The sequence below is a fragment of the Pristiophorus japonicus genome, chromosome 3 (genome assembly GCF_044704955.1).
Source record: "Pristiophorus japonicus isolate sPriJap1 chromosome 3, sPriJap1.hap1, whole genome shotgun sequence".
Taxonomy (NCBI): Eukaryota; Metazoa; Chordata; class Chondrichthyes; family Pristiophoridae; genus Pristiophorus; species Pristiophorus japonicus.
Window position 1 is genome coordinate 82644256 of NC_091979.1, and position 13436 is coordinate 82657691.

Sequence of the window (13436 nt, forward strand, 5' to 3'; positions counted from 1 at the left end):
AGTTCCGGTCCTGCCCAGGTGCAGACTGTCCGGTTTGTACTGGTCCCACCTCCCCCAGAACCGGTTCCAATGCCCCAGGAATTTGAATCCCTCCCTACTGCACCACTGCTCAAGCCACGTATTCATCTGAGCTATCCTGCGATTCCTACTCTGACTAGCATGTGGCACTGGTAGCAATCCCGAGATTACTACTTTTGAGGTCCTACATTTTAATTTCGCTCCGTGCTCCTTAAATTCGTCTCATAGGACCGCATCCCTTTTTTTACCTATATCGTTGATACCAATGTGCACCACGACAACTAGCTGTTCACCCTCCCTTTTCAGAATGTCCTGCACCCGCTCCGAGACATCCTTGACCTTGGCACCAGGGAGGCAACATACCATCCTGGAGTCTCAGTTGCGGACGCAGAAACGCCTATCTATTCCCCTTACAATTGAATCCCCTATCACTATCGCACTCCCACTCTTTTTCCTGCCCTCCTGTGCAGCAGAGCCAGCCACGGTGCCATGAACTTGGCTGCTGCTGCCCTCCCCGATGAGTCATCCCCCTTAACAGTACCCAAAGCAGTGTATCTGTTTTGCAGGGGGATGACCGCAGGGGACCCCTGCACTACCTTCCTTGCACTGCTCTTCCTGCTGGTCTTCCATTCTCTCGCTGGCTGTGGATCCTTCACCTGCAGTAAGACCAACTCGTTACACATGCTACTCATGTCATTCTCAGCATTGTGGATGCTCCACAGTGAATCCACCCTCAGCTCCAATTCCGCAACACGGACCGTCAGGAGCTGGAGGCGGATACACTTCCCGCACAAGTAGTCGTCAGGGACATCGGAAGTGTCCCTGAGTTCCTACATGGTACAGGAGGAGCATATCACGTGTCCGAGCTCTCCTGCCATTACTTAACCCTTAGATTAACTTAAATTGGCAACAACAATGCTAAAAGTTACTTACTGATCTAGAAGAGAAAAAAGAAAAACTACTTACCAGTCACCAGCCAATCACTTACCCCCTTGGCTGTGACGACACCTTTCTATTTCTTTCTACTTCTTTTTTGCCTTCCTCCTGTAGCTGCACAAGCCACGCCTCTCGCCTACGCTGCCCGACTCCTGATCTCGCGGTCTCTCGCCAACTCGCTGACCCCAGACTGTCGCCTCTCGTTGACACTGCCCGACTCCTGATCTCGCGGTCTCTCGCCGACTCGCTGACCCCAGACTGTTGCCTCTCACCGACGCTGCCCAACTCCTAATCTCACGGCCTCTCGCCGACTCAGTCACCCCAGACTGTTGCCTCTCGCTGACGCTGCCCAAACTCCTGATCTCGCTGTCTCTCGCCGACTCGGTGACCCCAGACTGTCGCCTCTTGCCGACGCTGCCCAAAATCCTGATCTCATGGCCTCTCGCCAACTCGCTGACCCCAGACTGTCGCCTCTCGCCGACGCTGCCCGAACTCCTGATCTCGCGGCCTCTCGCCGACTCGCTGACCCTGGACATAGGGGCGTAGCCTGATGTCTGCGCCAGTTTTTCTCAATTATGTAAGTTTGCTCCCAAAACAATTCTCCTCGGTCGGCGTATGTGACCACTCCCGAAAAACCTTCTGGTGAGTTAAGAAAAACCAGTATGCATTGAAAAATCGGCGCAGAAAGACGCCATTGTTTTTCAACGAAGTTTTGGAGGGAGTGACGAACACTTAAATATGCATAATAAAGATTTTTTAAAACCTTAAAACGCAGTAAATGGAAGTTTGCTGGAATTCTATAAGTTTTCATTTTTTTTAAACTGACACACCACCACCGAATGCCTACAAACAGGGATCGAGGGTCGGAGCGTCGACCAGTGGAATCTGATACTCACCTGGACACAGGGGCTCAGGGCTCAGCTTCAAAAGAAGTCCGAGGGAGGAGGGGGAGCTGTGGAAGGCATATGGAAGGCATCAGAAGCCTGCACTGTTCATCAAATCAAGCCCGGGTGGGTGGGGGCTGTGGAAGGCATCGGAAGCCTGCACTACACATCAAATGTAGCCCTGGAGCCGGGGGGTTCATGATCACTGCACCTGCTCAGACTTGAGTGTGGTCCATACAGGCCTTGATGGGAGAGAGAACAAAGAACCTTGTCCTGCCTGCCTGCCGTTTTGAGCTTCTTTAATTATGGGAGAAATACTGACAATACCATACCTTGTGCAAGCCTTCTGCATGATGGTGCTGCGGAAGAGACAATTGATTTAATGTCATCGCGTGAGGAACCTCCAAGCATGTAGGGTGATGGGCAGGAGGCCTTACCCATGTCAGGTATATTGAGACAGGCATTCATACCTGCACCTAAGTGATGATGTAGACTGTGTCAGAAGTTGTAACTGAGATCTGTGAGTTAATAAAAGCAGAACTTGCAACCTAGAAGCATCAGGAGGACTGCTTTGTCAGTTGAAGTGAATCTGGATCATTCCAGGCCACAACTGGGAATGTGTGCTCCATTTCTCAACATGCAACACATGTCTGCATTCGGCAGGTGAATGCTGCACTATATGGCCAGAGGAATAACTGCATAAAGTTCCCCACGACTGCCCAGGCAATGAGTGACAGAGCTGTGGGCTTCTCCAGGATTGCTGGCTTCCCAAAGGTACAGGGCTGCATTGATTGTACCCACATCACCTTGCGAGCACCTTTGGAGGATTCCAAGATGTACAGGAACAGAAAAGGCTTCCACTCCATTAATGTGCAGCTCGTCTGTAACGACATGCATCGCATCATGTCAATTGATGCAAGATACTCTGAGAGCACCCATGATGAGTTCATCCAACGCGAGAGCGCTATATCTGCCATGTTTCAGCAACAGCCAGAAGGGCAGAGCTGGCTGCTGGGAAACAAAAGGTACTGCCTCACCACCTGGCTCAGGATGCTCCTACCTGTAACCTGAACGGAAGCTGACTGAGAATACAATGTGTCGCACATTGCGACACCCAGCATAATCGAGAGAACCACTGGCATTTTGAAACAGCGTTTCTGATGCCTGGACCATTCCGGAGGCTACTTGCAATATTCCCCTGAGATTGTCGATCAGTTCACTGTTGTGTGCTGCATGCTGAATAACTTAGCCATCATCAGGCAGCAGCAGCTGGTAGTAGGAAACCCACCTGAGGTGAGAGTGGCTGATGATAATGATGAGGAAGATGCAGAGGAGGAAGAGGAGAATGAGGAAGCCATGCAACTACCTGAACTCAGAGCACAACGGCGAAGGAGGGCCGCCCTTTTAACGATTGCTCGAGCCTTGCACCAGCAGCTCATCCGTGAACGCTTTGCTGCCTGAAGGCTCAGTGGCAACTATTCCACATGGACCATGTTTACTGTTTGGACCTGTTCCGTAACTTTGTATTGTGTTAATGGAGCAAATGGTTGAAATGATTCTTGTTTACTTCAAAAAGTTGTGTTAATAATTGAACAAATAATGGAAATGATTCTTTGAGTTCCAAAAGTTGTGTTAATAATGGAACAAATAATGTAAATGATTCAGTTATAATTTAAAATATATTTTATTCAAAAGTTTAACAAATATTTGTTTGTACTTAGTGTAACTTTAATAAAATTATTCTTGTATCAAACTTTAAAGTTTTCACTTAAGAACACTTACAAACTTTAAGATCACTTACAAACTCTAAGATCACTTAAAAACTTTAAGATCACTTACTAACTTTTAAATTGTAAAATTACATAACTTACAAAAAAATTTTAATTTGCGAACAGTTACAACAGTAACTTCATCATCATCATAGGCAGTTCCTCGAAATCGAGGAAGACTTGCATCCACTCTCAAAGTGAGTTCTCAGGTGACTGTACAATCCAATACGGAAATTACAGTCTCTGTCACAGGTGGGACAGATAGTCGTTGAAGGAAAGGGTGGATGGGGAGCTTGGTTTGCCACATGCTCCTTTCGCTGCCTGCGCTTGTTTTCTGTATGCTCTCAGTGACGAGATTTGAGGTGCTCAGCACCCTCCTGGATGCTCTTCCTTCACTTAGGGCCGTCTTTGGCCAGGGATTCCCAGGTGTCAATGGGGATGCTGTACTTTATCAAGGAGCGTTTGAGAGTGTCCTTGAAACATTTCATCTGCCGTGTAAGAGTTCCGAGTAGAGCGCTTGCTTTAGGAGTCTTGTGTCGGGCATGCGGACAATGTGGCCCACCCAACAAAGCTGGTCGAGTGTGGTCAGTGCTTCGATACTGGAGATGTTGGCCTGATCGAGAACACTGATGTTGGTGTGTCTATCCTCCAAGGAGATTTGCAGGATCTTGCGGAGACATTATTGGTGGTATTGCTTTAGCGATTTGAGGTGTCTACTATATATGGTCCATGTCTCTGAGCCATATAGGAGGTCGGGTATCATTACTGCCCTCTAGACCATAAGCTTGATGCCAGATTTGAGGGCCTGGTCTTCGAACACTCTCTTCCTCATGCGACCGAAGGCTGCGCTGGCGCACTGGAGGCGGTGTTGGACCTCGTTGTTGAAGTCTGCCCTTGCTGTCGACGACATCGACGAACAGTAACAACAATAATAATAATAACAATAGCAGCAAAGAAAGGCTGCACCCATCTCTCCTCCACCTTATTCTAAGACCGCCTGCTGCGCTTGGTCTTGGTGACTCCACCAGCCCTGCCCACAGGCGGTGGCGCAGCATTTCTCGGGTAATGCTCACTTCTTGATGTGGAGGGGCAGCCGGTAATGGGGAAGCCCGGCTTGGGCCTCTTCAGAGGCTGGTCTGGGGATTGGAGTGGGAGTGGCAGTTGATTCTTTCAATGGGTGCGGGGTCTGGGCATGTTTATTTATTGCAGCAGCTAATTCCAATGTTCCCTCTCTGATGTGCCCTGACAGTGTCTCAACTACCTCGAACATTCCCTCCATCATGTTTGCCGACAGTGTCTCACCTACCTTTGTGCCACATTTGCAACTGAATTGGCTTGAATGCGATATGGAAAACCTACTATAACCAGCATGAGAGGAGCTAGGACAAATGTGGAAAGGCTTAAATTTTTGTCTTCACTTGTGTATATATAGGACATGGGATACAGACAGGAAGGTTGTCTGTTGTACCCACACACACACACATACACACACACAGAACATCAATATCCTTCAAAGGGCAAGAGAAGCCATTTCATAATTAAGTTACCCAAATGGTGTAAAAACTTTTGTTTTTATTCTCCTTTGCCCAATCATTGTTTTGGTCTGTTTTTGGGCCCATACTCTGTTTTGCACGGGCAACCAAGAGGCCAGAGGCTGGCCCGAAATTGGGCCTTAGACACCCTCCAAGCTGCTCACACCTGTCACGCTTCCATAGGCGACTCACCATTAAAATGGATTGTGTTTTGGGGAGCCTGCGTCAATATCAGCAGCCGGAAGAGAGGGGGTTGTGGGGGGTGAGTGCGGGTAAGGGGAGGCGATCATGGCCATCAGATGTGCTGTGGAGCATTCCTGCTCCTCCTGGTTCCACATTAAAAATAAAACATTTCTTTTTACATAACTTTTTGCTGAGGTGCAGCCACGCCAGAAAAACCTGAGTAGAGCCTGCTTCGCTCAGAGCAACCCAATTCCTATGAGTGGTCCTAAAACAGGCATTAGGCCCCTCATTAACATTGGCAATGGGTCTAATACCTGTTTTAGGTGGATAAGCTAGATGCTTGAAAATGACGGCCAAATGTCCTGCGAAATTAATGATAAATGATTTAGACGAGGGGATTAAATGTAGTATCTCCAAATTTGCGGATGACACTAAGTTGGGTGGCAGTGTGAGCTGCGAGGAGGATGCTATGAGGCTGCAGAGTGACTTGGATAGGTTAGGTGATTGGGCAAATGCATGGCAGATGAAGTATAATGTGGATAAATGTGAGGTTATCCACTTTGGTGGTAAAAACAGAGAGACAGACTATTATCTGAATGGTGACAGATTAGGAAGAGGGGAGGTGCAATGAGACCTGGGTGTCATGGTACATCAGTCATTGAAGGTTGGCATGCAGGTTAAGAAGACAAATGGCACGTTGGCCTTCATAGCGAGGGGATTTGAGTACAGGGGCAGGGAGGTGTTGCTACAGTTGTACAGGGCCTTGGTGAGGCCACACCTGAAGTATTGTGTACAGTTTTGGTCTCCTAACTTGAGGAAGGACATTCTTGCTATTGAGGGAGTGCAGCGAAGGTTCACCAGACTGATTCCCGGGATGGCGGGTCTGACATATCAAGAAAGACTGGATCAACTGGGCTTGTATTCACTGGAGTTCAGATGAATGAGAGGGGATCTCATAGAAATGTTTAAAATTCTGATGGGTTTAAACAGGTTGGATGCAGGAAGAATGTTCACAATGTTGAGGAAGTCCAGAACCAGGGGTCACAGTCTAAGGATAAGGGCTAAGCCATTTAGGACTGAGATGAGGAGAAACTTCTTCACCCAGAGAGTAGTGAACCTGTGGAATTCTCTACCACAGAAAGTTGTTGAGGCCAATTCACTAAATATATTCAAAAAGGAGTTAGATGTAGTCCTTACTACTAGGGGGATCAAGGGGTATGGCGAGAAAGCAGGAATGGGGTACTGAAGTTGTATGTTCAGCCATGAACTCATTGAATGGTGGTGCAGGCTCGAAGGGCCGAATGGCCTACTCCTGCACCTATTTTCTATGTTTCTATGAAATTGGTTATTTCTGCCACCACTTTCCTCCTGGAAAATGGGCGCAATGTTGCCCAATTTCTACTACCCCTTTGAGTATCATCCAAATTAGAAAATTCTTGAGTGCTCATCTGCGATGAACTATTCATTATAAAAGTTGCAAAGTACATTTATCACATTCTGGTCGAGATTTGGCACTTATAAACAAAATACTGTTGTACCTTTGCATTGCACGTTGTAAAACTGCTGACAGTGACACAAATATCAACTGGATTGTACTAGTTAGAAGCAGTTTCATAAATAATGGGTAGCTTTAAGTAAAAAGGATGGATAATTATTAGTAATTAATATAAATAAATTTATGAGATACCGGATCATTTCTAATGATAGTTATTGTTTCCATAAATAAAACTTCTTGCATGTTACTGTGAAAATAATCAATGAATAAATACTTTCAATTTAATTCACCTCAGTAGTTTTGCAATTTATATCACTGTTTCATATGAACATGCAAACAATGTCGGATAGGTAAAGACCATTTAATCCACAGAACTTGTCCCACACAATTGCGATACCTTGTGTATCATAACATATACACTCCACCTCACCCAAAACTATGCAATCTCCTGGGCGAGGCAAAAAACAGATAAAACCCAGGCCAATTTGGGGAAAAAAATCTGGGATATTCCTCTCTGACCCATCTCGGCGATTGAAATTAGTCCAGGAGATCACTCTGGCCCTGAATTCCCTGCACTACTTGCCTTCTGTAAGAGATGATCTCCGCCCCAGCCAGAAACAAATCTAATTCTCACTTGAAGGAATTCAGCGGGTCCGCATCCAGTACACGAGATGGCAGCCTGTTCCAGAGGTCCACTATTCTCTGGGAAAAGTACCACCTCCTGATATCTAATCTAGATCAAGCTTTATACAGCTTAAATTTGCGACCCTGGTCCTTCCTAACCTGTTTAATTGAAATAGACTGTCAGCTGGAACACAAACTATTTGGTTCATTATCTTATAAACCTCAATCAGGTCCCTTCTTCCTCTATGCTTCTCTAAGGTATAGAGTTCCAACTCTTTTAGCCTTTCCTTTGCACAGGCTGACCTCTCTGTATGGTACCTGATTGAATCCAGTCTCAACTGTAATCAGATCCTAGTAGCTGGTGAGGAAGAAATTTGTTGCTTTCTAAAAGATTGCTAAGGTAAGTGTGCTCATATTTTGCCTAATTTTACAATGTCACCGTACAATGTATCTTACAGCTCTTCAGTGTAAGCTTAGTAGAGCATCACAGAGGGAGAAAGCAAGCTGCTCCAGCAACTGTTCACCTACTTTTCACATGCATAGTTCTGCTATATTTTAGAACTGCAGTATGGATTACTGCCATGCCAATGTGTTTGCTCTGTGGACTATGTACTATGGTAAGGAACAAACATCAATCTTGCAGTTAGCTGCAATTTGCATGTTCACATGCTCTACTAAGCTTACACTGAAGTGCTGTGTAAGGTGGCTGAAGGCCAGAGTTCTCTTCTGCCGTTGGTTGAGGCAGGTCCTCTAATTCTCCACTTGTTTTATGGCATTGGCCCATGGCAGGACAAAGTTGTGTAAGGGACATAAAGTTGCAATTATCTTGGATATCTAGGTTGACCTATACTGCATGTCTACTCTAATCCTAACTTTCCTCCTCCAGAACTAACAGATGGAGAGGGTTGGCCAATAACAACAACCTGTATTTATATAGCACCTTTAACATAATAAAACATCCCAAGGCGCTTCACAGGAGTATTATGAGACAAAACATTTGACACCGAGCCGCATAAGGAGAAATTAGGGCAGGTAACAAAAAGCTTGGTCAAAGATGTAGATTTTAAGGTGTGTTGTAAAGGAGGAAAGATAGGTAGAGAAACAGGGAATTTCAGAGCTTATGGCCTAGGTAACAGAAGGCATGGCCACCAACAGTTGAGTGATTATAATCAGGGATGAAAAAGCGGGTAGAATTAGAGGAACGCAGATATCTCGAGGGATTGTGGAGCTGAAGGAGATTACACAGATAGGGAGGGGTGAGACCATGGAGGGATTTCAAAACAAGGATGAGAATTTTGAAATCGAGGCGTTGCTTAACCAGGAACCAATGTAGGTCAGCGAGCACAGGGGTGATGGATGAGCAGGACTTGGTGTGAGTTACAGACAGTCGAGTTTTGGATCATCTCAAGTATACATAGGTTAGAATGTGGGAGGCCAGCCAGGAGTGTGTTGGAGCCCACAACCTTCTGACTCAGAGGCGACGGTGTTACCCACTGAGCCGCAGCTGACACTAAAACAATGTGCTAATGCAGATATAATCCAGTAGTGGGGAATGACACAAAGTAGATACTTGTGTTTCTCACATACCGTATCAGTTTGAGACAATGGGGATAGATAGTATATTGAAGAGAGGAAATGGGATGTAATTTTAAATTGGCATCTTGTTGAGCACACTGTGAAGTCTTAGTTGAACAGGCCATGAGGAGCTAGATTTCTGATTCAAAGAATCATAGAAACATAGAAACATAGAAAATAGGTGCAGGAGTATGCCATTCGGCCCTTCGAGCCTGCACCGCCATTCAACCAGTTCATGGCTGAACATGCAACTTCAGTACCCCATTCCTGCTTTCTCACCATACCCCTTGATCCCCTTTGTATTAAGGACTACATCTAACTCTTTTTTGAATATATTTAGTGAATTGGCCTCAACAACTTTCTGTGGTAGAAAATTCCACAGGTTCACCACTCTCTGGGTGAAGAAGTTCCTCCTCATCTCGGTCCTAAATGGCTTCCCCCTTATCCTTAGACTGTGACCCCTGGTTCTGGACTTCCCCAACATTGGGAACATTCTTCCTGCATCTAACCTGTCTAAACCCATCAGAATTTTAAACGTTTCTATGAGGTCCCCTCTCATTCTTCTGAACTCCAGTGAATACAAGCCCAGTTGATCCAGTCTTTCTTGATAGGTCAGTCCCGCCATCCCGGGAATCAGTCTGGTGAACCTTCGCTGCACTCCCTCAATAGCAAGAATGTCCTTCCTCAGGTTAGGAGACCAAAACTGTACACAATACTCCAGGTGTGGCCTCACCAATGCCCTGTACAACTGTAGCAACACCTCCCTGCCCCTGTACTCAAATCCCCTCGCTATGAAGGCCATTTGCTTTCTTAACCGGCTTCTGTACCTGCATGCCAACCTTCAATGACTGATGTACCATGACACCCAGGTCTCGTTGCACCTCCCCTTTTCCTAATCTGTCACCATTCAGATAATAGTCTGTCTCTCTGTTTTTACCACCAAAGTGGATAACCTCACATTTATCCACATTATACTTCATCTGCCATGCATTTGCCCACTCACCTAACCTACCCAAGTCGCTCTGCAGCCTCATAGCATCCTCCTCGCAGCTCACACTGCCACCTAACTTAGTGTCATCCGCAAATTTGGAGATACTACATTTAATCCCCTCGTCTAAATCATTAATGTACAGTGTAAACAGCTGGGGCCCCACCACAGAACCTTGCGGTACCCCACTAGTCACCGCCTGCCATTCTGAAAAGTACCCATTTACTCCTACTCTTTGCTTCCTGTCTGACAACCAGTTCTCAATCCATGTCAGCACACTACCCCCAATCCATGTGCTTTAACTTTGCACATTAATCTTTTGTGTGGGACCTTGTCGAAAGCCTTCTGAAAGTCCAAATAAACCACATCAACTGGTTCTCCCTTGTCCACTCTACTGGAAACATCCTTAAAAAATTCTAGAAGATTTGTCAAGCATGATTTCCCTTTTACAAATCCATGTTGACTTGGAGCTATCATGTCACCTCTTTCCAAATGCGCTACTATGACATCCTTAATAATTGATTCCATCATCTTACCCACTACCGATGTCAGGCTGACCAGTCTATAATTCCCTGTTTTCTCTCTCCCTCCTTTTTTAAAAAGTGGGGTTACATTGGCTACCCTCCACTCGATAGGAACTGATCCAGAGTCAATGGAATGTTGGAACATGACTGTCAATGCATCTGCTATTTCCAAGGCCACCTCCTTAAGTACTCTGGGAGGCAGTCTATCAGGCCCTGGGGATTTATCGGCCTTCAATCCCATTAATTTCCCCAACACAATTTCCCGACTAATAAGGATTTCCCTCAGTTCCTCCTCCTTACTAGACCCTCTGACCCCTCTTATATCCGGAAGGTTGTTAGTGTCCTCCTTAGTGAATACCGAACCAAAGTACTTGTTCAATTGGTCCGCCATTTCTTTGTTCCCCGTTATGACTTCCCCTGATTCTGACTGCAGGGGATCTACATTTGTCTGTACTAACCTTTTTCTCTTTACATATCTATAGAAACCTTTGCAATCGATTTAGCAGGTTTATTGGCAGCTCAACAGCCAATCCACAACACAAAGCTTCCTTCTTACGAGCAGCTACCCTACCTGCCCCATTCTACTCTCTTGCTGAACTTCCCACCCAGCGCACCCAATGGGGGCTAATCTTTTCAGCCTCCTTTCCATGCCACTCATCCCTCCAATGCTAACTTTGTGTCTTGTGTCCATTTACAATTGCCTGTGGATCGACTATTGCCACCCCTCTCCGCATCTCCCTCTAGAATGTCCGTTCACTTGTGAATAAGGCCCTTGCCTTCCATGAGCTTATTGTGGATGACTGCACGGCACCTTGCTGATAGGTGATAACACCTTCCCCCTTAATGAAGCTTCCTCTCCTGGCTATACCTTCCACCACTTGCCCTGTCCAAACTGCTGCGGTGGCAGTGTGGCTCTTATTACCAAATCAAAGCTTGGTCTGTCCACCTAATCCTCTGGCACTATCTCCCCCTTTGAGCTTCTCACTTTGTTCCACTCTTCTCACCTCTCATTTAAAATCCTCGTTCTCCAGCGCACTCCCAAGTACCATGATAAGTTTCTCACTGAGATATCTTCACTGCTTTCCTCCCTCAGCCTCTCTACCGAGTGACTTCTCATCCTCGGCGATTTCAACCTCCATCTCAACTCATCATGCTCTCTCTCTTCTGAGTTCACTGCCCTCCTAACCTCCCTTAATCTCTCCCAGCATATAAACTTCCCTACCCACATTCACGTGACCTCGCTACTGCCATCGTGTCAATCACAGATAAGGCCATCTCTGATGATTTCCTTGTATCAGTTTCTACCCAGATCCCCCTTCCTCTTCCCAACTCTGCTTCTTTCTGTGTCCGTCCCAGGAAAAAACATTCCCCCAAATCACTTACAATTGCACTTTCAAATTCTCAACTGTCTAGCCTTTGGCCCTTCATTCACCACAACATTTCTACAGCTACCGATCTGCTCAATCATACCCTCACCTCACCTTTGATGCCCTTGTCCCCATTAAATCCATAATTCTCTCAAACCCTGGTCATTCCCATTTGGCCCTCATCTCTGTTCCCTTAAGTCCAAGGGATGTAAACTCGAACGTTTATGGCCAACAACTGGTTTAAGCATTCATCGCCAGATCTTGCTGGGCCACATAATGCTTTATTGGGTCATGCTCTCCTCTGTCAAAACTGCTCACTATTCGAGAATCATCCTAGAATGTAAAGATAACCACCGGCTTCTCTTCTCCACTACAAACCATCTTCCTAAATACCTGTCCCCTGCCTTCTCCACAATCCCCTGTCTTCCCCACCTTCACCTGCAACGACAAGTGCGAGAAGCTCATTGTAAAGTCCTGTCCCCTCAGTACAGATTCACATGAGGCATGTAGTGAAGTCAAGGTCACTCTGGACCTGCACCTTTATTTCACAAGCTCTGGAATGCTGCACTTGCCTGAGACCTGTCCTTATATACCTGTCTCTTGCAAGTGCACCCCTGGTGGCAAGGTATGCTGGTGGTTACAGGTCATATCTTATTACAGTCATGTATAGCATGTGAGGATACAGTTATATATAATAATGTAAGATACATGACATCACCCTCCCCCAAGGTCTTATTGTCTTTATAGGTTCAGTCTCTCAGGTGGTCTAGGCTCTCGCGTGGAGTGTCTGAGTTGTGGTTCAGTTGTTTGCCTTGGTGTCTGTTTTTCTTTGGGTGTGGTTCTGGTATCTCTGTCTGTTTCGATTAGTGTGATTGTTGTTGACTTGCCTGGGCTGTCTGTTGGGATTGCCCTTTCCTCAGGTTGTTCCCTCTGTCTGTCCACCAGGTGTGGTGCGAGTTCCACATTGTAGTCTGCCTCTGGTTCTGCAGTGTTATTGGTAAATCTGCTTTTGACTTGGTCTACATGCCTCTGGCAGGTTTTGCCATTGTCCATTTGTACTATCAGTAGCCTGTTTCCTTCCTTGCCCGTTACTGTCCCTGCAAGCCATTTGGGACCCCTGCCATAGTTTAGTACAAACACTTTGTCCCCTATCTCATTCTATCTCCCCCTCGAATTTCTGTCATTGTACTCAGTCAGCTTACAGCGTTTTGCCTCAATGATTTCGTGCATGTCTGGGAGGATTAATGAGAGCCTTGTTTTTAAAGTCTTTTTCATCAACAGTTGCGCAGGGGGATCCCAGTCAGTGAGTGTGGACGAGATCTGTATGCCAGTAGCAGTCGCGACAGGCGACCCTGCAGCATGGGACCTTGGATTTTAAGCATGCCTTGTTTAATGATTTGCACTGCTCTCTCCGCCTGGCTGTTGGAGGCCGGTTTGAACGGTGCCGTCTTGACGTGATTTATGCTGTGGTCAATTATAAAGCCTTGGAATTCTGCACTGGTGAAGCACAGACCATTGTCACTGACCAATATGTCAGGGAT